The sequence below is a fragment of the Canis aureus genome, chromosome 10 (genome assembly GCF_053574225.1).
Source record: "Canis aureus isolate CA01 chromosome 10, VMU_Caureus_v.1.0, whole genome shotgun sequence".
NCBI lineage: Eukaryota > Metazoa > Chordata > Mammalia > Carnivora > Canidae > Canis > Canis aureus.
Genome location: NC_135620.1, coordinates 29,148,399 through 29,170,909, shown reverse-complemented (window position 1 = coordinate 29,170,909; position 22,511 = coordinate 29,148,399). Strand labels below are relative to the sequence as shown.

Genomic DNA, 22,511 nt, shown 5'->3' with positions numbered 1-22,511 from the left:
CTCTTTTTTTTTTAGAAAAGATTTTATTTATTTATTCATGAGAGACACACAGAAAGACAGAGACACAGGCAGAGGGAGAAGCAGGCTCCATGCAGGGAGCCTGATGTGGGACTGGATCCCAGGACCTGGGATCATGCCCTGAGCCAAAGGCAGATGCTCAACCTCTGAGCCACCCAGGCGTCCCTAGTTCCAGGATCTTTACAGTGTTTACCAACTATACTCCAAAGCCCTCATTTATTTTTTCTTATTGAGATATAATCAACATAGAAATCTGTATTCATCTGAGGTGCAGAACAGTAATTTGACATATGTTTATACCGTGAAATGATTACCTCACTTGGTTTTATTTTAGTTTTGCCAAGATGGTTTTTAAAAATCCTACAGCATGCAAAATGTTTGCTCATCCCTGTGAATTTCCAGGAGTAAATGATTAGAAATAACTGCTACACTGTAGATATTCAGAAGACTGTTTTGTATAACTCAAAACATATTACTACATTAAATGATATGAATAATAAATTAAATGCATTTATTTGGGTCAATGAAGCTCTATGAAACTCAAGATTTCGGGTTTGTTTCATGTTTATGTAACTAGTTTTTTTCTCAGATGAGAAAAAGTGCAATAAGAAATTTGCAGAGCTCTATTTGAGCATGACCTAAATTATCCTCTAAAAACTGCTACTTCAATTGTGAACTTCCACGTGTTCTTTTTTGTGATTTCCAAGTGATGAAATATTAAGCTGTATACTTAAAGAAACAGAAGCCAACAATTCTGACTGGAGAAATTTAGGATTATTTATTAGGCCCATTACCCATGAGACAATGAGACTGGTGAACAATGTAAGCTTTTGAAATGTGCACTTTTAAATATAAGAATGAAAAAGCTTATGTTTTTAAATTTAAGTATGATTTAGTAATAGTGTCAGTAAGCTTTCTTTTCTTTGTCCCCTTAATGGCTCTTCAAGTATCTAGATAAGGCAAAAGCCTTTCTAAACCAATCACCTATAACAGGTGACAGGTGTTCCTTCTGCTACAAGACATCTCTGTTTAGTCTTTGGATCTAGCCACCTGTCCTTATTTCTTCCCAGCTTAATACTCAGGTTTATTGTCACTTCATCACAATATCTTCTTTGCTCCCCAAAAGCCTGCCCGCTCTTGGAACACTCATCCTTCTTGCTGTCTGGAATGCCTACTGCTTGGGGATCCCACTGGCATTCTTCCCTACCAGCCCTTGCCATTCTATCCCCATCCTACTGCAACATTATCAACTAATAGCTGTTTTTTCCAAACCTCACTCATGAGGGCACCTGGGTGGCTCAGTTGTTTGAGTGTCTGCCTTTGGCTCAGGTCATGACCCTAGAGTCTCAGGATTGAGCCCTGCATCAGGCTTCCTACTCAGCAGGAAGTCTGCTTCTCTCTCTGCCCTTCACACTGCTTGTACTCTCTCTCTCTCTCTCTCTTTCTCACACACACACACTCAAATAAATGAATAAAATCTTTTTTAAAAAAATTTTATTCATTTATTCATGAGAGACAGAGAGAGGGGGAGAGAGAGAGAGAGAGGCAGAGGGGGAAGCAGGCTCCATGCAAGGAGCCTGACTCAGGACTTGATCCCAGGACTACAGGATCATGCCCTGGGCTGAAGGCAGGTGCCAAACCACTGAGCCACCCAGGGATCCCCAATAAAATCTTTTTTAAAAAGTTCCAAACCTCACTCATGGACTATATCTTGAAAAGAACTCCATTTGGTGAGGTGCAGAAGAAAGAAGTTCCAAACAATCTTACTCCCAAAGCTCAAAGCTGTTGGCAGATGCCAACCGGAAGCTCAGCTAGAGCTGTTGTCCATAGGCTTCAGAGCTCCTAGACTCAGCCTTATTTAGGCTTCCTTGCTGCAGCAGCTGAGGTCCAAGCAGGAGAGTTCAAACAGGATAGGCTTTGAGGTGGTCTTCCATTGTAGCTAATTCCAAACCCATTCTTGTGATATAAAAATCAAATATGGATTGTTTGGTTCAGAAATGCATAATGCCAGGGCAGCTCAAAGAGAAAAATAGTGTTTGATAAAATTGCTAGACCTAAATACCAAAGGAAAATGTATACCTTATTTTGAAATGTGTTTTAACAAAGTAGCTTTAGGAAAGAATGCCAAGAAACTTCTACCTTGGAAAAGGAAAGGTGGATTAGTTCCTCTAGATTTATTATGGGTTGGTAATCAAGGATCTTGAGGAAAGAACAATCTGAGCTCAAGGGCTTAGGTCTAAGAAAGATGGAGTCAATTAATACATATGTCATCTTCAGGGCCAAAGGGGTGATCCATTTTTATAGGTACGAGGCATGTGCTGTCTTTTGCCTGAGAAATAGCCTACTAGAAAGGTGAGGTGGAAAAAGGCCCATGGATTTCCACAAATGAATAAGAGTTATAGAGTAGTTGCTGATGAAGGTCCTCCTGGTAGTGAGATATTTTGGCTGCAGGCACTGTGAAATATTAACCCAGAAGAGAAAAGTGGAAAAGCCGGCCACAAGGTCTGGGAAATATCCTGGAGGAACTCACTCTCTGGGAATGGTGGTTTCAGAAAAAGAGGATCCCATTGGGGTGTGGGACAGGGCTTAGTCTGGCATCCAGTGATATCTGCATGCACCAATACTCCACTGGACAGGGCTGCCAACTCTGGTTCTTCAGAGACTTGCAAGCTTAGGGACTGAAAACCCAACAGGCATAGGTGGGCTGTCAGTGTCCACACTCACTCAAGGTGACAATGGGCATATCACAGCAAACACAAGAGGAAACATCTGTGTTCCAGTGGTCTCAGCACCTCCTGGCTGCCTGGTTCCAGACCCTCCACCAGCACTACATGCCAAGAAGGATGGGTACGGGCAGCCCAGGTGGCTCAGCGGTTTAGCACCACCTTCAGTCCAGGGCCTGATCCTGGAGACCCAGGATCGGGTCTCCCTGTATGGAGCCTGCTTCTCCCTCTGCCTGTCTCTCATGAATAAATAAATAAAATCTTAAAAAAAAAAAAAAGTAAAATGAATTTTCGTAATTGCCTGACAATGTCTCAACTGCCAGTCCCTGTGGGATTCTCCCTCCGCCTGTGTCTCTGCCTCTGTCTCTCTGTGTCTCTCATGAATAAATACATAAAATCTTTTTTTTTTTTTTTATGATAGTCACAGAGAGAGAGAGAGAGAGAGGCAGAGACATAGGCAGAGGGAGAAGCAGGCTCCATGCACAGGGAGCCCGACGTGGGATTCGATTCTGGGTCTCCAGGATCGCGCCCTGGGCCAAAGGCAGGCACCAAACCACTGCGCCACCCAGGGATCCCCTAAATACATAAAATCTTAAAAAAAAAAAAAAAAAAAAGTTAGTCAACAGATCTGGGCAGAGTCTAATTACTACTTCCTATTTCAAGTTATACTTTGGTGAAAAGACTCCATTTCAATGCTACAAAACTCTCATTTCAGCTTTTTTGAAAACCTCTGTAGTCTCTACACCCATATGTTTCCTTAGTTTTGAAGGGCAGACTGAAGATAAAGGGAACATGATTTTCCTGGATAAAAGGCAAAAATAATGATTTACAAACTCACAAAACTGAATTTTTCCTACACTAGCACACAATGGGGAATATTTCTAATAAGGTGTACAATATCAGGGTTCTTTCTTATTTTATTTTTTTTAAAGAGTTAAGATTTTTTTTAAGATTTTATTTATTTATTCATGAGAGACAGAGATTGAGAGAGAGGCAGAGACACAGGCAGAGACAGAAGCAGGCTCCATCCAGGGAGCCTGACATGGGACTGTATCCCAGGTCTACAGGATCAGGCCCTGGGCTGAAGGCGGCACTAAACCGCTGAGCCACCGGGGCTGCCCTCTTTCTTATTTTCTTTTTTTTTTTTCAATATCAGGGTTCTAACTCTACTTAGGAGATAGGATGACATGAGTGTAAGAACAGCAATGAGTAATAAATATAAAGTTACTTTCACATGTTTTGAAGTTATTTTTCTTCTAAAGTATTCAGAATTATCTTCTAAAATCAAAAGGCAAAATGTTATAATTAAAGAATGTAAAGATTTTAAGCCAAATTATTTAAAGCTGAACAATCTTATTTTTGGTAAAATTAAATCTGATTAAATATTGTTATAAAAAATAAAATTAACAGGATGCCTGGGTGATTCAGTCAGTTGAGCATCTTACTTTTGGTTTCAGCTCAGTTTAAGCTGCTCAGCATGGAGTCTGCTTCAGATTCTCTCTACATCCCCCTGCTTGCACGTACTCTCTCTCTAACATAGATAGATAGATAGATAGATAGATAGATAAACTTAACATGATTTTAGCATTCAGTGTCCACCTAGTTGCCAATTTTTTTTTCATCCAGTTGACAATATTAACAGCATATTTCATGTATATTGGAATTTGGTATACATCTGTAGGACTTTATAGCTAATATGAATAAATGTTTTCACAGCTGTTGCAAATACTGTGCTAAACTAATTCATGAGTAATTCTGGAACCGCTTGGTGATGCCTGGGTGGCTCAACAGTTGAGTGTCTGCCTTCGGCTCAGGGTGTGATCCCAGGATCCAGGATCAAGTCCTGCATGGGGCTTCCTGTGGGGAGCCTCCTTCTCCCTCTGCTTCTCTCTTGCTCTGTGTCTCTCATGAATAAATAAATAAAATCTTTTTAAAAAATTCTGGAACCACTTGTTGAAATATGAAGAGAAGCAAGAAGCTGATGCTCCACACTACTAGGAAACGATAAGTGTGATGTAAGAATGGTTTGCATTCATGCTATCTGAAAAGATTTGGCAAAAAAATGTAACTTGTTATGATATCCCACTTAAGTGCTTCTGCTACTCAAAAACTCTCTACTCCCTGCAGCGGTATCCATCTCTGATGTTGGCCATGTACAACTGGGGAGCCAGCAGAGCATCTGGATGTAGTCACGTTTTCTTTCTTTTTTTTCTCTAAGATTTATTTATTTATTTTAGAGTGAGAGAGTGAGCAAGCACACAAGCGAGCAGGGGCAGAGGGAAGGAGCAGAGGGAAAGACTCTCAAACAGACTTCCCATTGAGCACAGAGCCAGAGGCAGGGCTAGCTCTCATGACCCTGAGATTATGATCTGAGCCGAAATCAAGAGTTGGTTGTTTAAGTGACCGAGTCACCCAGACACCCCTGGATGCAGTCACATTTTCTTTTGAGGACACAGAACAAGAGATGTCGTGAAGTGTTTATCTACCTGAGACCTGCAGGGTAGCAGAATATACCACCCCAAAATATACCATTTTGGCATCAGAATTATTTTGAGCTGAAGGCAACTGAAGTATAAAAAAAGCTTTTTTTTTTTTTTAATTTTATTTATTTATTCATGAGAGACACAGAGAGAGAGGCAGAGACACAGGCAGAGGGAGAAGCAGGCTCCATGCAGGGAGCCCAACGTGGGACTCGATCCAGGGACTCCAGGATCACGCCATGGGCTGAAGGCAGGCACTAAACCACTGAGCCACCCAGGGATCCCCTAAAAAAAAAGCTTTCTTCCCTCCCCCTTTTTGCCTAAAAGCAGGAAATAAACTCATAAAGATGTTCCCCCTCTTCTATCCACCAAAAAGAAGTTAACTACCAGAGACAACTCTAGACCCTTACCAGCCCAGAGACTGCACCAAAGGAATCTCCATAGCAAATTTTACTAATTTTATGTTCCCCCATTTATTTGCTTTCCCACAATTCCCTCCTAGAAACTCAAAGACCTTTCCTTTGTCTTATCACTTCTCTAAACATTTATTGTTCTTTTGTTAAAATGCTATAGAAGCCATGGGACGCCTGGCTGTTTCAGGCAGAAGAGCATGCAACTCCTCATCTCAGGGTCATGAGTTTGAGCCCCACATTGAATGTAGAGATTATTAAAATAAAATAAAATAAAATTTTAAAAAGATGCTATATAAGACCAAATTCTAAACATTCCTTTGAGTTGCTTACCTCTGAGTACTACCACATATATACGCAATTCTCATATTAATAAACTTGCTTTTTTTGTCTTGTTAGTCTGTCTTTCATCAGTCTAATTCACACGGTTCCAGCCAGAGAACCTAAGATGGACAGAAAGAAAAGAACTCTTCCCCCCTCTCCTGTAGGTCTTAGCAGTTTAGTGTTTGTGATATGTGGGGGACACTAAAGTGCAGGACTCGCTGAGGTCTAAGAGTTAATACTGCCTTACTGGGTTCCTATGATAATCACCAAGTACAGGCCAGCCACATCCAATGGACCATGTAGTAAAAATGTAACCATGGTAAAAACATGGCTTTGGAAAAATGAATGCCCAAATAAACCTCAGCAACCTCTTATGCTGCTGTTAACTTAAAACTACCCTGTACTGATTCAAGCTTCCAGATTTTCTTCTGGGGATGCCAGGAACTATGTGGTGCAGGAATCTTCTACCAAATTGTCTCATGCAATATCACCAACAGCCCATAGCCATTAGGAGGGCATACCACAGAAAGGATGCATTCAGAGTACCTGGCTACTCCCTAAAAAAAGATTTGTACTCCAATGGAAGCCATCTTTCCATGTCAAGTGGACCTAAGACTGCTCCCCAGATGTGTTTTGATGAATTTAACACTTTACTGCCCCAAATCTAACTTTTCAGTAACTGGAAATATAAAACAATAAGGTAATTTCACACTATTCAAAGGAAGTGTAAATTAAAGGCCAAGGGATACAGAATTTGTTTGCATTTGAAATAGAGCCTTAGGGTAGCAGGAGCTATTAAGTAAATAGTACAATTTGAATATGTACTAATGAAAGCAACTCTGTTTTAACATGTAGTCTCTGTTTTGCAGATAAAATACTTTTCCTCTCTGAAGAGAGCTTATAAAAAATAAATTTAAAAAATTAAAAAACTGGGACACCTGAGTGGCTCAACTGTTGAGCATCTGCCTTTGGCTCAGGGCGTGATCCCGGAGTTTCTTTCGTAATCAAGTCCCACATCGGGCTCCCTGCATGGAGCCTGCTTCTCCCTCTGCCTATGTCTCTGCCTCTCTCTCTCTCTGTCTCTCTCTGTGTCTCTCATGAATAAATACAGTCTTTAAAAAAAAAAAACATGAATAAAAATAAATAATTTTAAAAATAAGGAGCTTATAATGCTACAAATGTTATAGTTTCTTAAATTAAAAATAAATATGTGAGATGCCTGGATGACTCGGTTGGCTAAGTGTCTGCCTTTGGCTCAGATGATGATCCTAGGGACCTGGGATGGAGCCCTACATCAGGCTCCCTGCTCACTGGGGAACCTGTTTCTCCCTCTCCCTCTGCCGCTCCCCCTGCTTGTGCTCTCTCACTCTTGCATAAATAATAAAAATAATAAAATAAAAAATAAAAATAAATGTGTGTATGCACTTATACTTAAGGTCCGAAAAACAACTACCAACTTGTCAATCAATTAAGATACATATATACAGATATGTCTATATACATTTTAAATTTTCAAAAGTAACATCATGAAGCTTCAATTCATAAAAATGTATGAAACATGAAGAATTCATTTCTGAATATTTTGCCTGAATGTATTTATGGATTTATTTAGCCAAAAAGATAACTCACCAGTGTGAATGACTACGTCTGATACTTAATATCCTACGAATTAAATTATTTTAAAGATTTTATTTATCTATTCACTCATTTATTTGAGAGAGAGAATGCATGCACATGAGCAGGGCAAGGGGCACAGGGAGAGGAAGAGGAAGAGGGAGAAAGAATCTGAAGCGGACTTAGCATGAGCACAGAGCCTGATGCAGGGCTCAATCCCACATCTGGGAGTCAAAACCAAGAGATGAACACTTAACAAACTGAGCCACCCAGGTGCCCCTGAATTAAATTATATTAGAGTCAACTTTACAAAAACACATCTTAGGCTCAAGAAGAGAAATTTAAGTCTGAGTTGGTAAGAACAAGCCACAGGCAAGGAATAGATAAAAAGCTTGGCTCCGATACCAGACTCCTAAAGGGGGAAAACTGGGATTTAAAGAATTTTACCTGGGCGGCCCTGGTAGCTCAGCAGTTTAGCGCCGCCTTCAGCCCAGGGTGTGATCCTGGAGACCGGGGATCAAGTCCCATGTTGGGCTCCCTGCATGGAGCCTGCTTCTTTCTCTGCCTCTATCTCTCTCTCTGTCTCTCGTGAACAAATAAATAAAATCTTAAAAAAAAATAAAAAAGAAAAAAGAGTTTTACCTGCCTTAGAGGTGGTGGAGTACCTGACAGAGGAGCCTCATTCCTTAAATGAATGCATGGAGCATAGCCCCCACCAATCCATGTTAGGCTGTGACGTGAAGAACAAACAAAAATTTATTGTGCTGAGCATCCTAAAATTTGGGGTTATTTGCAATAGTAGTTTGCCTGAAATTCACACAATAATTACAAACTTTGTAGAATTGTTTTAGGGATTCAAGAAAAATAATCATTTTTTTAATTTTAGTTATTTGACAGAGAGGGACCACAAACAGGAGGAGCAGTAAAGGGAGGAGAAGCAGGCTTCCCACGGAGCACGGAGCCCAACACAGGGCTGGATTCTAGGACCCTGGGATCATGACCTGAGCCAAAGGCAGACGCCCACCAACTGAGCCATTCAGGAGCCCCAAGAAAAATAATCTTACCTAAAAAAAGCAGGTCAGGTTTTAGAAAGATAGATATCAAATCAACAAGTTACCTTTTCTTTGCTAAATGATTAATTGAGGAATCATACTGGTTCTCTAAAATATTTATTCCTGTCAAATTTCAAAAGCTGATTAAATACGTTAGGTAATAGATCTAGGAAATTTAATATTTTGTTTTAATTTTTAAAAATTAACTTTTTGCTTTAAAATTTTTTAAATTTATTTAACAGAGAGAGAAAGAGAGAGAGAGAGAGAGAATGCACACAAGCAGGAGGGAATGGCAGAGGAGAGGGAGAAGCAGTCTCCCCTCAACGTGGGACTCGGGATGGATCCCAGGACCCTGGAATCATGACACTTAACTGACTGAGCCATCTAGGTGCCTCTTTTTGCTTTAATTAAAAAAAAAAAAAGAAACAACTGTATGTTCTTGTGTTTTCTCTACTGTGATTAATCCAGTTTATACACAAGGCAAAATTGAGATCTGGAGACATAGTACATTTGGTTGATTCCATGCAAGAATTTGCATTCCTGAAGTAATATGGAACAGCTAAAGGCTTAAGTAAATGCAATGTAAAACATGGGGTTTTAGTTGAATGTATTACAATTAAAGTCTAATTTTTAAAATTTCATATATTTTTATGAATTTTAGTAAAATTCAAGTATAAAACCACCCTAGTGTTTTTAACTTAGAATTTTGTAGATTTTGGTTCAGGTCTCAAAAGTACAATTGGTTTCAAGGGAATAATCCTGCAGACCAATGTGGGAGTTTAGAGGTTCCTTTTACTGTAGTGGTTTCTAGAGTTGCTTAGGCATTTGAACAGTTTATGAAAGCAGTAAAAGGGGTTTGTAAGCCTTCTCCTGAATTTCAAAAGGTCTGCCAGGCATTTGTGGTATAAGCACTGACTGTATGATGGATAATGGTTCTTCAGTCAAGCTGTTCTTTGATAAAAGGCCAGTTACTTCACCTCAATTTCTCCCATGTAAAAATTGTGTTAGGACTATTGAACTCAAATTTGCTTTGTCAATTATACCTCAGTTAAGGGATCCCTGGGTGGCGCAGCGGTTTGGCACCTGCCTTTGGCCCAGGGCGTGATCCTGGAGACCCGGGATCGAATCCCACATCGGGCTCCCTGCATGGAGCCTGCTTCTCCCTCTGCCTGTGTCTCTGCCTCTCTCTCTCTCTCTCTGTGACTATCATGAATAAATAAATAAAATCTTAAAAAATAAAAGATTTAAAAAAAATTATACCTCAGTTAAGATGAGGGAAAAAAGAATACTTAACTCAAGAGATTGTTTTAAGACTTATTATGAGATAATGTTTGTAGAGTTTGACACACTGCTAATATACAATAAATGGTTCTTCTCACCCTCTCTCCAATAAAAACTGTAGGTAACATTTACTAACAGTAAGGATGGATAGGATAACCTGAGTTACCTTTTTTCAACTGCTATTACATCAGTTCAGTATTAAATCATTTCCTTCAGAAATATTATTCCACGGTTATTATTCCAAAGTCCTGTTTTGGCAGTACTATATGCATGTGATGAAAACAATTGAAAAACATATTTTTCTTTCTAAAACTGTGTTCCTTTTGGTAACCAAATTGTCTTAGAATTTGATGCATAACTATAAAACATCAATAAAAATCCTTGGTAACATGTGAAACTAATGATGTACTAATTGAATTTATTTAAATTGACTAATTGAATTTAAAAAAAGAAAGGCGGGCAGCCCTGGTGGCGCGGCGGTTTGGCGCCGCCTGCAGCCTGGGGTGTGGTCCTGGGGACCCGGGATCGAGTCCCACGTCGGGCTCTCTGCATGGAGCCTGCTTTTCCCTCTGCCTGTGTCTCTGCCTCTTTCTCTCTGTGTCTATGAGTCAATAAATAAAATCTTTAAAAAAAATAAAAATAAAAATAAAAATAAAAAAATAAAAAAAGAAAGGCAAAAAAAGGGATAGAGAACCAGAGTAGTATGTCAGGAAATATTCTCAGAAATGAACGCTGGATGGCAGCTTTTAGAAAACATCATTGGGTAAAATGACCCATTTTCCTAGCCCCCCTCCTGACAAAATTTAAGCCAAGTCTTCCCTAAAATCCTTTCTTACTCAGGATCCTGCTTCCCCATGAGCCCTCCCACCTGCTTCCATCAAGATAGCAGTTACTAACCGAAAAAATTAAGCATCTATAGAGACTTCTGAAAAGATTTTAATTAAAAAAAACAAACAAACAAAACAAAAAAACAGAAATGGGACACCTGAATGGCTCAGTTAGTTAAACATCTGCCTTCAGCTCAGATCATGATCCCAGGGTCCTGGGATGGAGCCCTCATTAGGCTCCCTGCTCAGCGGGGAGTCTGCTTGTCCTGTCCCGCTCTGTCCGTCCTTCCCCTCTCCCTTGTGCTTTCTCTCTCCCAAATAAATAAAAATCTTAAAGAAAAAAAAATTTAAAACCTAACCTGTGAGCCTGTCCCTCCATTATACTTTACTGTTTAAAGAATAAATACAAATTGATTTCATCTTTGTGGTGATGGAGTAGAGCGGAGCAGGGGGAGAAAGGAATCGTTCTGAATCAATTCTAAAAACCTCAGTATATTGTTCATTACAACAGTAGGTTTTATCAGCTTGTTCTTTTTCTTTAAAAAAAAATGTCTATTTTTTTCTTTCATTTATGCCTTCAACAAGTCAAGTGTTTACAGTGCCCAGTTTGGTCCATGTTTTGGTGTGTCACTAAGAGTGGGAAATTAGAAAATATATTTGGATAAGTTCACCCCTCTACCCTTCAGACTGCCACAGTCTCATGAGGGAAATAAGACAGGAACGTAAATGTCAGAGTAAAATACACTTTCTGGCATGTACATTTTGGAAGCACAGCACCAGTGAAGTCTTATCAAGTAGCATTTTATCATCTTACATTGGGGTAAGGAAAAAGGAAGTGAGCTAATTTGAGTGCCTGCTGTATGATGGGTGCTTTACAAAGCCTGTACCACATTAGGTAATTAACACCTTTTACCATTTTTTTAGATAAGGAATTTGTGTTTTACAAAGATTAACTAAAAGGTGCAACATGACACAGATGATGGCAGGATCATGAACTGAACTGTGTGTAACTGCCTCTTGATTGCACAATGTGGGAGATGTCAATTCTGGTAACTTGATTACTTAGTAAGATGTTTTTCTTCTCTTCAGCAACAGTTCTTTGAATGTAATAGACAAGGATTGAATTATAGTGCACTTTGTGTTACAGAATGGCAATATTCTCTTTCTATAACTTCTTGCTTTGTATCTGTATTCCAGATGTTGAATTCTCTACTTACACTGTTTTACATCTTCTTCAACTAACTGTTCCTGGCCTTTCTCATTCTGTTCAAAATCTGCTATCTGATTCTAGGGTGCATTAGTTTCCTGGGGCTTTGTAGTTAATTACTACAAGCTGGCTGGCTTAAAACAACAGAAATTTATTTTCACAGGTCTGGAGGCTAGAAGTCCAAAATCGAGGGAGTGGTAAAGCCACACCACCTCTGGAGGCTCTAGGGAAGAATCCTTCCTTGCCTCTTCTAGCTTCTGGTGGTTGCTGGCAAATTTTGGCATTCTTGGCATATAACAGCATCAATCCAAACTCTACCTGTCTTCACATGACCACATATTCTCTCTGTGTATGTCTCTGTACAAATTTCCCTCTTGTAAGAGGGACACCAGTTGTCCTAATCCACCATAACCTCATTTTAACCTGACTGCATCTGCAAAGACCCTATTTCCAAATAATGGAAATACATTTGGGAGATATGCTACTCAACCTATCACATAAAATTTGTTTTTGTTTCTTAATTCTCTGCATTAGAGTTTGTTTCTAGGTAAGCTTCAAATAATTGCAATGAACAGGATTACTCTTCCAACTTCCTTCTGTGATCTTCCAACTTATATCTACCATCTATGATTTGTGAGTGGCTGATACCACTTTACTTATCTTGCCTAGTGAAGCATTTCTGTCCTCCTGTTTTCCAGAGCTTGGGTCCTGATTCTCTACTGCCTATTTCAGTGTATGCATTAAGTTTTTCCATTACTTTTGTCCTCAGCTTTCAGAATTCACTTCCTCAAGATAACTGTTCCAACTCTCTTTGCCATTCTCTTTGTAATCAACAGATTTGTTCTTTTCTTTTGGAGATCTCCTCCATACATTTAAGGTTTTACTCAGCCTAATGTGACTGGCTCATCCCAATTCTCTACTCTCTGTAGAAACTGCTCTATTTTCCAAAGCCTCAATCTCTCCCACACCCCGCCCGACTCCCTGCATTTGAAGAGCTCACATTTGATGGTCTCTTTAATAACTTTTGTTTCACTGATGCTGTGGTCTGAATGTTTGCGTTTCCCCTAAAAGTTCCTATGTTGAAATCCTAATGCCTGATGTGATGGTATTAGGAGGCAGGGCAGCACTTTGGGAAGTGCTTAGGTCATGAGGGTGCATTTTAGCACCTTGACCTTGGATTTCCCAATCTCTAGAACTGTGAGAAATAAATTTCTGTTGTTTTTTACATTAGCTAATCGGTGGTATTTTGCTACGGCAGCTGGAATGGTTCTATAAATTGTAGTGATTTCTTATGTTTTATCTTCCCAGATTTGTAACATTTTCCAGATTTCTTCATCACTTCTTTCTCAAAGTCCATCTTAAATTTATTGTCCTCTGCTCTTGCCTACTTTCTTAAAGTCCTGGTTATAATTTTAAGCCCAGCCTTCTTTTTTTTTTTTTTTTAAGATTTTGTTTATTAATTCATGAGAGACACACAGAGAGAGGCAGAGAGAGAGAAGCAGGATCCATGCAGGGGACTCAATCCTGGGTCTCCAGGATCACACTCTGGACTGAAGGCGGTGCTAAACCGCTGAGCCACCTGGGCTGCCCTAAGCCCAGCCTTCTTAATAGTGAGTTGTATTCCAAAGCATATTCTGAAGTGACCATGAATCCAAGGATTTCTTAGCTCCTGTTATCTTCTATTAACATTTGGACACATTCTTAGGAATTTCTGGGATTTTTCTTTCAAGTGAGGTTTATTTTCAACAATTTGAGCTTTATTTATCTTGCATATTCTGTTTTACATAGAAAGGAACTTTCTCCAGAATAAAATAATATATTCACCAACCTCCCTCAAGGCCATGATAATAAGAGGCCTCCAGGCCACTGCATGAACGTCAGAACTAGGTGTGAATGCTACAGGAAGCATAAGTGATGTTGATTGTTTTCTTCCTGGGTATTCTTCACCTTGCCTAACTTCCTATGTAGATACCCTAGTGGCCAAATCTTCCTTAACTCAATTTTTGGGATATTCCTTTGATTGTTCCAACATGGGCCACCCTTTCCCTTTATGTTTGACTCAAAAAAGTGTTTTTGAACTGCTTCTCCTGTCTGAGTCTGGGGTCAAAGGCAAAGGGGTAGACAGGGGGCAGGACGAAGGGAAGAAGGAAGAGGGACAAGCTGGACTTCTGGGGTATGCCCTACTCTTTAGTCCCTAAGTGCTGTGTCCTGTGTGTGTGTCCATCTACCACCACCACCTTCTGCTACCCCCAAACCCCCACTCCTCCGCAGCATCCACCATCCCTACCTCCTCCTCCACCTTGGCATGGTCTGCAGCCTCCTCACATTCTGCTGCTTCCCTCTACCTGTCCTACTAAAGCACATCTGCTCTTCAGGTCTGTGTGCCCAAACTTCCCTGATGAAAAATAAAGATAGCCTTACCCAGGTGGAAAAACAAAAAACAAAACAAAAACAGATCTTATTTTGAATAAAACACATACTAAGAGATCTTGGTTTTTCTCTTTCTGGTTTATCCAGTGCCAAGTTACTTTGCTGATACTTTCTGCTGCTTGCTTTTCTCATTGGCAGCCATCCATGTATTGGTTGGAAATAAGTCTTCAGCATTTATTTATCTAATGTGAAATAAAACACATATACTGAAAACTGTACAGAACATTATATACCATTTAATTTTTTTTTTAAATAGAAACCCTTTAGACACTATACAACATATATACCATATATATACCATATATTCTGTAGCACACAACTATCTCTCTCCTTTGGAGATAAATTCCACCCTTATTTTCTTAGGAATCACTTTCTTGCTTTACTTATCCCCACTTTTAGTATCATTACATTAATGTGCATACTGAAACAGTGCATTTTGCTTCTAAATGTAACTGAAGATTATGTATGTAGACTCAAACCCCATGCATTTTCTGTTTTATTACTTTCTCTCAACATTGTGATATTTATCGACGTTGGATTTAACTGTAATTTGTTCCTTTTCTGTTGTATGAATGTAGTATACTTTCTTATGTTCATAGATAAAGGCACTATTTGTTTGGGGCTATCAGGAACACTCCTATCCATGGGGCACAGGTACAGAGTTTCATTCATAAGGTCAGTAGTAAGGCCCAGAAATGTCGATTTCTAAGAAACTGCTAGGAAATACTGGGGGTTTTGGTCTACAGTCCATTCTTGAGTAGCAAGGATTAGTGTAGAGCTGGGAGTGAAAGTGCTGGTCATAGAGTATCTGTATCTTCAATTTTTTAGAAAATGTCAAACTATTTATAGAGTTGTTGCATTGATTTACATTCTCTCTCTCTCAGTGTTCCTGTTGTTCATCATTCTTGCCAACATTGATTATTGTCAGATTCTTAACATTTGTCAACCAGAGAGGTGATTTAAATTTGCATTTTCTGGATATTTATAAAATTGAAAGCCTTTTAATGTTTATTATCCATTTGGATTTTCTCATTTTGGAAAACGAGGCTCCCCACCACCACCATCCATTTTCTTTTTCTCACTGAAAAAACTGCTGTCTCTTTGACTACTGTTGGGGAGGAAAACTTTTTATCTTTTAAGTTCCATAACTGGGGTCTAATAAAAAGCCATTAACAGGAAAAATGATTTACTTATATACATATGGTATTTACAAAAGAACCTAGCTCATTGAAACAGTTAGTCGGAGGCTTATACACCTAATTTAGTAGGGAAAAATGGTTTCTATGGGAACAATAAATAGATTTACTCAGGAAAAACAAATCAGTTTTTTAAAAAAACAATCTGAAAAGAACATTTGTAATAATGTTTATGCTGGTGGAGTGGTCTTTCCTTCCTTTTCATGGCCATGAATCTCCTCTGGGAAAGGGATTTATGGTAGGTTTACTCTTGGTTTCTCTACTGGGGACAGACTCTCACTGAATAGGGAAATTCTGGCAGCCCCACTTCCCAGAAGTTTCTGCTTTAGTCAGATAAGGGAAACTCTCAGAAGGCTTCTTTCTACACCTATTGATTCTCAAATGTCTTAAGTTTAAACTAATCTTCATACTGACCCTGGGGTTCCAAGTGGTCCCTACATCACCTTGTAAATTTCCAAGTTTTTTTTTCTTCTTGAGGTTTCTTTTTTCTTTTTCTTTTTCTTTTTCTTTTTAGAGGGAGAGAAAGAGAGCACATGCATGTACAAGCAGGGGGAAGGTCAGAGGGGGAAGGAGAGAGAATCTTAAATCAGACACTTAACAGACTGAGCTGCCCAGACGTAACTCTTCTTGAGATTTCTAACTGATAAAGTATCAAGCTATGTAGTTAAATTAACCACTTGGTTATTATAGGACCTTTATTTTTAGACTGCTTATAATATCACTGCTTTCAAAAGTCCTCAATTTTTAAATTATTTTTATTTGATTAAAAAGAGACTTTCTGGTATTCATTTTCAGTTGAATTAAATACTAGGCAGGTAAGCATTCTTCTTTTAGTTGGCTTTTTAGAGATGCTTTTCAGCAGTCTAAATGAGAATGCATATGGTATAATGTATTCGTTTTGAGATAAATTTCTTACCTTTCTGAAAAGAGGACTCCTGGAATTGACTTAACTTGGCAAAATCAAAAGCAAAACATCAGAATTTCTGCTTTTCCATTTTCCTATAAATTTATCTTAATCTAGGGAAAAAAAAAACAAAATAAAGTCAAAGTACTGGATTCCTTTCTTTCCCCTTATAGCTTTACAGTTCTTTTAGAATTTTTAGAACCCACTAAAGTATTTTTTTCTCTGTCTCATTTGTTTTCTTTTGCCAAATACACCTCCCTTTTTCCACAGCTGATGCAAGCTCAGACTGAAATAAGCCCCATTGCAGCAAATAAATTAAACTTGGTAGAGGGAAAAGCAGATGCCCTGCTGAGCAGAGAGCCCGACATGGGGCTCGGTCCCAGGACCCTGAGATCATGACCTGAGCCAAAGGCAGATGCTTAACCAACTGAGCCACCCAGGCAACCCTAGAATGTATGTCAAAAACTATTAAAACAAATGAATAGAAAAATGAGACAGGGTTTGCACTGAGTTCCCAGAAAAGAGAATATAAATGGCTCTTAAGATGCTCATTTTCCAAGCAAATGAAAATTAAAACTGTTATGTGATACAATGACAATCTTAACACATCATCAAAGGAAATAAGTATGCTAATATGTTGTTGATGAGACTATGGGGAAATATATATACATTGCTAGTGGAAATTAAAGTAGCACAATCTTCACAGGAGGCAGTTTGGCATTTATCTATCAAAATTTCAAATGAATATAACTTTTGACACAGAAATGGTCTTCTAGGAATTTATATTTTGTCATAAATTTGCATAATTGCAAAACAACTTTTTTCATCACAACATTGTTCATATGGACAAAAGACTGGAAAGATCCCAAATGTCCATCATTAGGGCACTGGCAAAAACAAAACAAAAACTACATAGTATATCCATACCATGGACTCTGTCCAGCTATACAAAAAGTGATAACATTGTATACTCTTATGGGTCTCAAAATTTTTTTAAATGAAAAAAGCAGGATGAAGAACATTATGTGTGGGCAGCCCTGGTGGCTCAGCGGTTTAGCGCCGCCTTCAGCCCAGGGCCTGATCCTGGAGACCCTGGATCGAGTCCCACGTCGGGCTCCCTGCATGGAGCCTGCTTCTCCCTCTGACTGTGTCTCTGCCCCCCTCTCTCTTTCTCTCTCCTCTCTGTGTATTCTCATGAATAAATAAATAAAATCTTTAAAAAAAAAAAAAAAAGAACATTATGTATTAGGCCACTGTGTAAAAAAAAAAAAAGTATATTTGAATTTCCTTGGCTATGCATAAACTATCAACTAGTTGTCTTTGGGATGGGTTTCACTAGAAATTGAGCAAATAGGCTGCAAGGATGTAAAACAGATTTTTCACTATATATTTTCCTACATCTTAATTTTTTAATTTTTAAAATTTATTTTTCTTATTTTTAAAAAGGATTTTATTTATTTATTTATGAGAGACACACAGAGAGAGAAGCAGAGACATAGGCAGAGGGAGGAGCAGCCTCCCTGTGGGGAGCTCAATGAGGGGCTCCATCCCAGGACTCCAGGATCACATCCTGAGCCAAAAGCAGATGCTCAACCACTGAGCCACCCAGGTGTCCCTACATCTTTTTTTTTTTTTAATTATGTGACTACTGACACAGATTGGACTTTGAGGGGCAGCTGACTGGCTCACTCAGTACAGCATGAGACTCTTGATCTTAAGGTTTTAAGTTTGAGCCCTATGTTGGGTGTAGACATTACTTTAAGAAATAAATAAAATCTGGGACGCCTGGGTGGCTCAGTGGTTGACTTCTGCCTTCAGCTCAGTTCATGATCTCGGGGTCCTGGGAGGAGTCCCTCATCGAGCTCCCCACAGGGAGACTGCTTCTCCCTCTGCCTGTGTCTCTCATGGATAAATAAATAAATAAATAAAATATTTTAAAAAGATTGATGGGATTTTTAAAAATCACTAAAACTCTGTTAGTAGAAGTTTTTAAAGCAATTCCTCAGAATTAAGTTTGCTTAACTATGAAGGAAAAGCAGATCTGTTTACAACTCCTGATGTGACAAAGTCCATTAAATGCTTTATTTCATGGAATTTTGTTTTGTTTTGTCTTTTTTAAGCAGGCTCCACACTCAGCGTGGACCTGAAGATGAGGCCTGAACTTACCAACCTGAAGTCAAGACCTGAGTTGAGAACAACAGTAGCTTAACCGAGTCGCCAAAGTGCCCCTATTTCATGGTTCAGAGTGAAAAAACCTTCGTGTCAATTGCAGACCTATCACAGCATTTGCACAGGGATACCAATATCTGTACCTGTCAGATAAATCACCTATTTGATATTTAAATCTCACAAAAAGGAGCCATTCATCCATTCAGTAGAAATACATTCCACAATGTGATAGACTAGTTAGTAAAAGTGTTTTCTAAAAGTTAAACTTCAGGTAAAGACAAACAGGCAGCGATTTATTTTTAAGCTTCTCTTTAAAAGTATTACTTTTCGTGACTTTTGAAACGACCAAACAGCCTCATCTGGATTTTGCTCAAACAGGAATTTTGCTGTTGCATATCAGGAGTGGAAACAATTTCAATGTGAAATGGTCCTCCTGTCCCTAATATACTCCTGTTCTTGGGGCGCCTGTCTGGCTCAGTCGGTAGAGCATGTGACTCCTGATCTCAGGGTCCTCGGTGTGAGCCCCACCTTTGGTGCAATTACTTTAAAAACATATACATTCTCATTCTTGTAAGAATCATGTTTTGTTTTGTTTTTTTTTAAGATTTATTTATAGAGACACAGAGAGAGAAGGAGAGGCAGAGACACAGGCAGAGGGAGAAGCAGGCTCCATGCAGGGAGCCCGACGTGGGACTCGATCCGAGTCTCCAGGATCACGCCCCGGGCTGCCCCAGAATCAGGTTTGAATAGTTTAGTTGGGAATGCCAAGGTAGTACAAGGGGAAAAAATATGTTCGATTAACAGTAAAACTAATAACTAGAAGAAAATATTTTTGAGATTTTTGAAGCACGTTTCAACAGTGAAGCTGAAGAGAGGCAAAGATGTCCTGTCCCATCAAACCGAGTATCATGAGGCTGGAAGATGTGTCTAGAGATGGCAGCGGCGGGGGAGTCGTAGCGCCAAGCAGGGAGCACGGAAACCATGCACTACACGTAAGGTATCTCTTGAACTCAGTAGGTACGAATGTAAGAACCAGGCCACTTGTATTCACACTGGCTGCGGTTGTCCTCGGTGTGAGCGCGCGCCGGGAAGGGAGGACCACGACACAGCCCCACCGCGCACCTGCAGCTCGCGCTCTCCACTCCAGCCCCAGCTCCGGAGAGAACACCGGACCCGGGACCCGGGACCCGAACCCCGGCGACACAGCCCTGCCGCTCGCACCCTTCCTGAGACCCTCGGAGCGGGAGACGGGGATGACCGCAAAACTCCCCTCGGCCGCCGGCTCGCGGATCACGTTGTCCTCCAGAGCCCAAGAAAGCGGGCGTTTCCGGACTCTGCTGCGCATGCGCCAACGGCCGAGGCGCCAAGGCGGCCGGGAGCGCAGAGAGGCGGTAAACGCACACGCCCCCTAGAGGCCGGCGGTCTCCGAGGTTGCGCCCGGCGCGGCGGTCACGTGACAGCTGAGCCTGCGGTCGGTCACGGGCCCTCGCCGCGGGCTGACGCACCAGTGGGAGGTAGTGGTGGTACTTTGCAAGTCACGTGAGTCTCCCACAGGTTTCACGACCCCGGTCTGACTCTAGTACCTTTAGCGGCGCCCAAACTGGCGCCGTGCTCCAGTATCTTCTTGCTCCCTAAAATGGGAACGCCCTCTTCCTAACACGGGGCGGATGTGTTGGAGCAGGGAGGAGGCACAGGTGCAAAGGCACCTTGCAGCAGCCTGCACTGACGCACTACGCCCAAAGGTGTGTCGGCACGAGTCCCACCACGCCACAGGCTTTGCTGCGGTCCTCTGGGGACTCTGCCGCGTGGCGACGTCAGAACGCGGCTTCTGCAGGAAGGGTATTCCAAGGCCCTGGCGGCGTCCTGCGTGTTTACTCGCTTCTTCGTGGCCGGAAGTGACGTATCTTGTCTGGCTGCGTCCTGCGTGTTTACTCGCGTCTTCGTGGCCGGAAGTGACGTATCTTGTGCGCGTTTTCTCAGCCCTGCAGTGCGGATCCCTCCTCCGGCCTGCTTCCGGAGTGGAGGAGTGCTCGGCAGGTGCTTGTGTGCTCGTGTGCAGGGAAATAGGAAACCGAAATCGTTTAAAAACTAATTAAAAGGGTAGTACGAAGTCTTACCACGAAGAAGGCTCCAGGCTACCCTGATTTCCTTGGGAAGTTAAGCCAAACATATTACTAGGATAACTTTGCCGTCTTAATCAGATGCTTCCAAAATGGGGATGGGGGACAGACACAGGGAGCGCTTCAACGTTTCCTGAGGCCTAGAGAAACCCTAAGAACCTGACAGAGACCCCAAAGTGGTGGGAAGTTTTAAGCCGGTCTTGGTAGACATAAAAACCTTTAAGCAGAATATTAACTGAAACCATCGTATAGAAAGAACAATACATTATAAACAAGTTAGGTTGTTTTAACATCAGAATTCAAGATATTTAATGGGTTGATGGAGATTTTGAGATGCCGTCTCAAAAAATGTAGAAGAAATAATTAAAATAGAAGGGAAACTAATCTGATAAAAGGCATCTGCAACATTGAAAGCGTCCTCTTCCTTACAATTTTTTGTTGACTGACCTAGGTCCTTCGATACTAGGAGTTTCCCCCGGTCTGAATTTTGCTGATTGCATATATACGGAGCGTTTCAACGTTCCTCGGTCCCATTTCCTGCTAATTGATAGTTACTAATTTAAACATAGTAATCAGGGCAGCTGGGGTGGCCCGGCGGTTTAGCGCCGCCTACAGCCCGGGGCGTGGTCCTGGAGACCCAGGATCGAGTCCCACGTCAGGCTCCCTGCATGGAGCCTGCTTCTCCCTCTGCCTGTGTCTCTGCCCACCCCCCCTTTCTGTGTATTGTCAGGAATAAATAAATAAATAAAATCTGTTTAAAAAAAAACATAGTAATCCTAGTTTTGTAACCTGTGTCATAACTAATATCTCAATTATTTCTTGGTTCCTTTCTGCTGCCTCATATTTCTGTTGTACATTGTCCATGGTGTCTAGTTTTCTTGTGTATTTGCTTATCCTTGAAAAATTATTTGTGAGAAAAAGTATTTATGGCTTCTTGCAAAAAGGACTTTTGTTTGCTGCCATTAGGTGTTTGAGGCCTTTCAGACTGTGGTCTTGGGTTGAGGTTCCTTAGTCATTGCTAACCCAGGCTACAAATCTAAGCAGGAGGGGTGCTTTTTTCCCCTCCTTTTATAGTCAATGTAAAAAACCATCTTTCTTAAAGTTCTTGGGTACTGCTTCACCTCTACCCTTAGGGTGTAGCCTGTGGAGTCCCAACTTAATGTAGGAAGACTCACCTAACAGCGTTTTCACTTTGGATAGCCCTAGACCTGGGCTGCTCTTTCTATGCTCCGTGAAGCTACCAAAACAATATTAGATGTTTCCTGTCTAGAAAATGTCCTCAAGGGATCCCTGGGTGGCGCAGCGGTTTGGCGCCTGCCTTTGGCCCAGGGCGCGATCCTGGAGACCCGGGATCGAATCCCACATCGGGCTCCCGGTGCATGGAGCCTGCTTCTCCCTCTGCGTATGTCTCTGCCTCTCTCTCTCTCTCTCTCTCTGTGTGACTATCATAAATAAATAAAAATTTAAAAAAAAAAAAAAAAAAAAAAGAAAATGTCCTCAAGGCAAGAGTAGCTTTTGTGCTCCTTTACCTCGTTTGCTTTTCTGGGCTTCTACCTTCTCTTAGCTTTTGGCATAATAGTTCTTTAATAACTTGTCAGCAATTTTGTGGCTTGGAGGAATTTTTTATATATGTTTATAGTTCATTTAGCATCTTTACTCATTATATATGGATATATTGATCTGAATAACCTAGCTCGTCATAACCAGAAATAGAAATTTGAGATTTACTTCATTTTCTTCATTCTCTTAATTTTTA

The 22,511-nt window shown here is 40.6% G+C and overlaps 1 long non-coding RNA gene across 5 annotated transcripts; it reads right to left on the bottom strand.

The window, feature by feature from the left end:
• Window positions 1-3: 3 nt before the first annotated feature.
• On the bottom strand, window positions 4-20,537 carry LOC144322192 (uncharacterized). 5 transcript variants are annotated; one of them, XR_013387740.1, is made up of 5 exons: window positions 19,758-20,209; window positions 16,479-16,579; window positions 14,417-14,548; window positions 14,224-14,331; window positions 4-6,074 (listed from the first exon to the last, which is right to left on the bottom strand). It is a non-coding gene; the product is annotated as an uncharacterized LOC144322192 (long non-coding RNA). The 5 variants fall into 5 exon arrangements; XR_013387742.1 differs by lacking the exons at window positions 4-6,074; window positions 19,758-20,209 and adding exons at window positions 6,082-8,299; window positions 20,219-20,537; XR_013387741.1 differs by lacking the exons at window positions 4-6,074; window positions 19,758-20,209 and adding exons at window positions 6,082-8,299; window positions 19,536-19,751.
• Window positions 20,538-22,511: the final 1,974 nt, after the last annotated feature.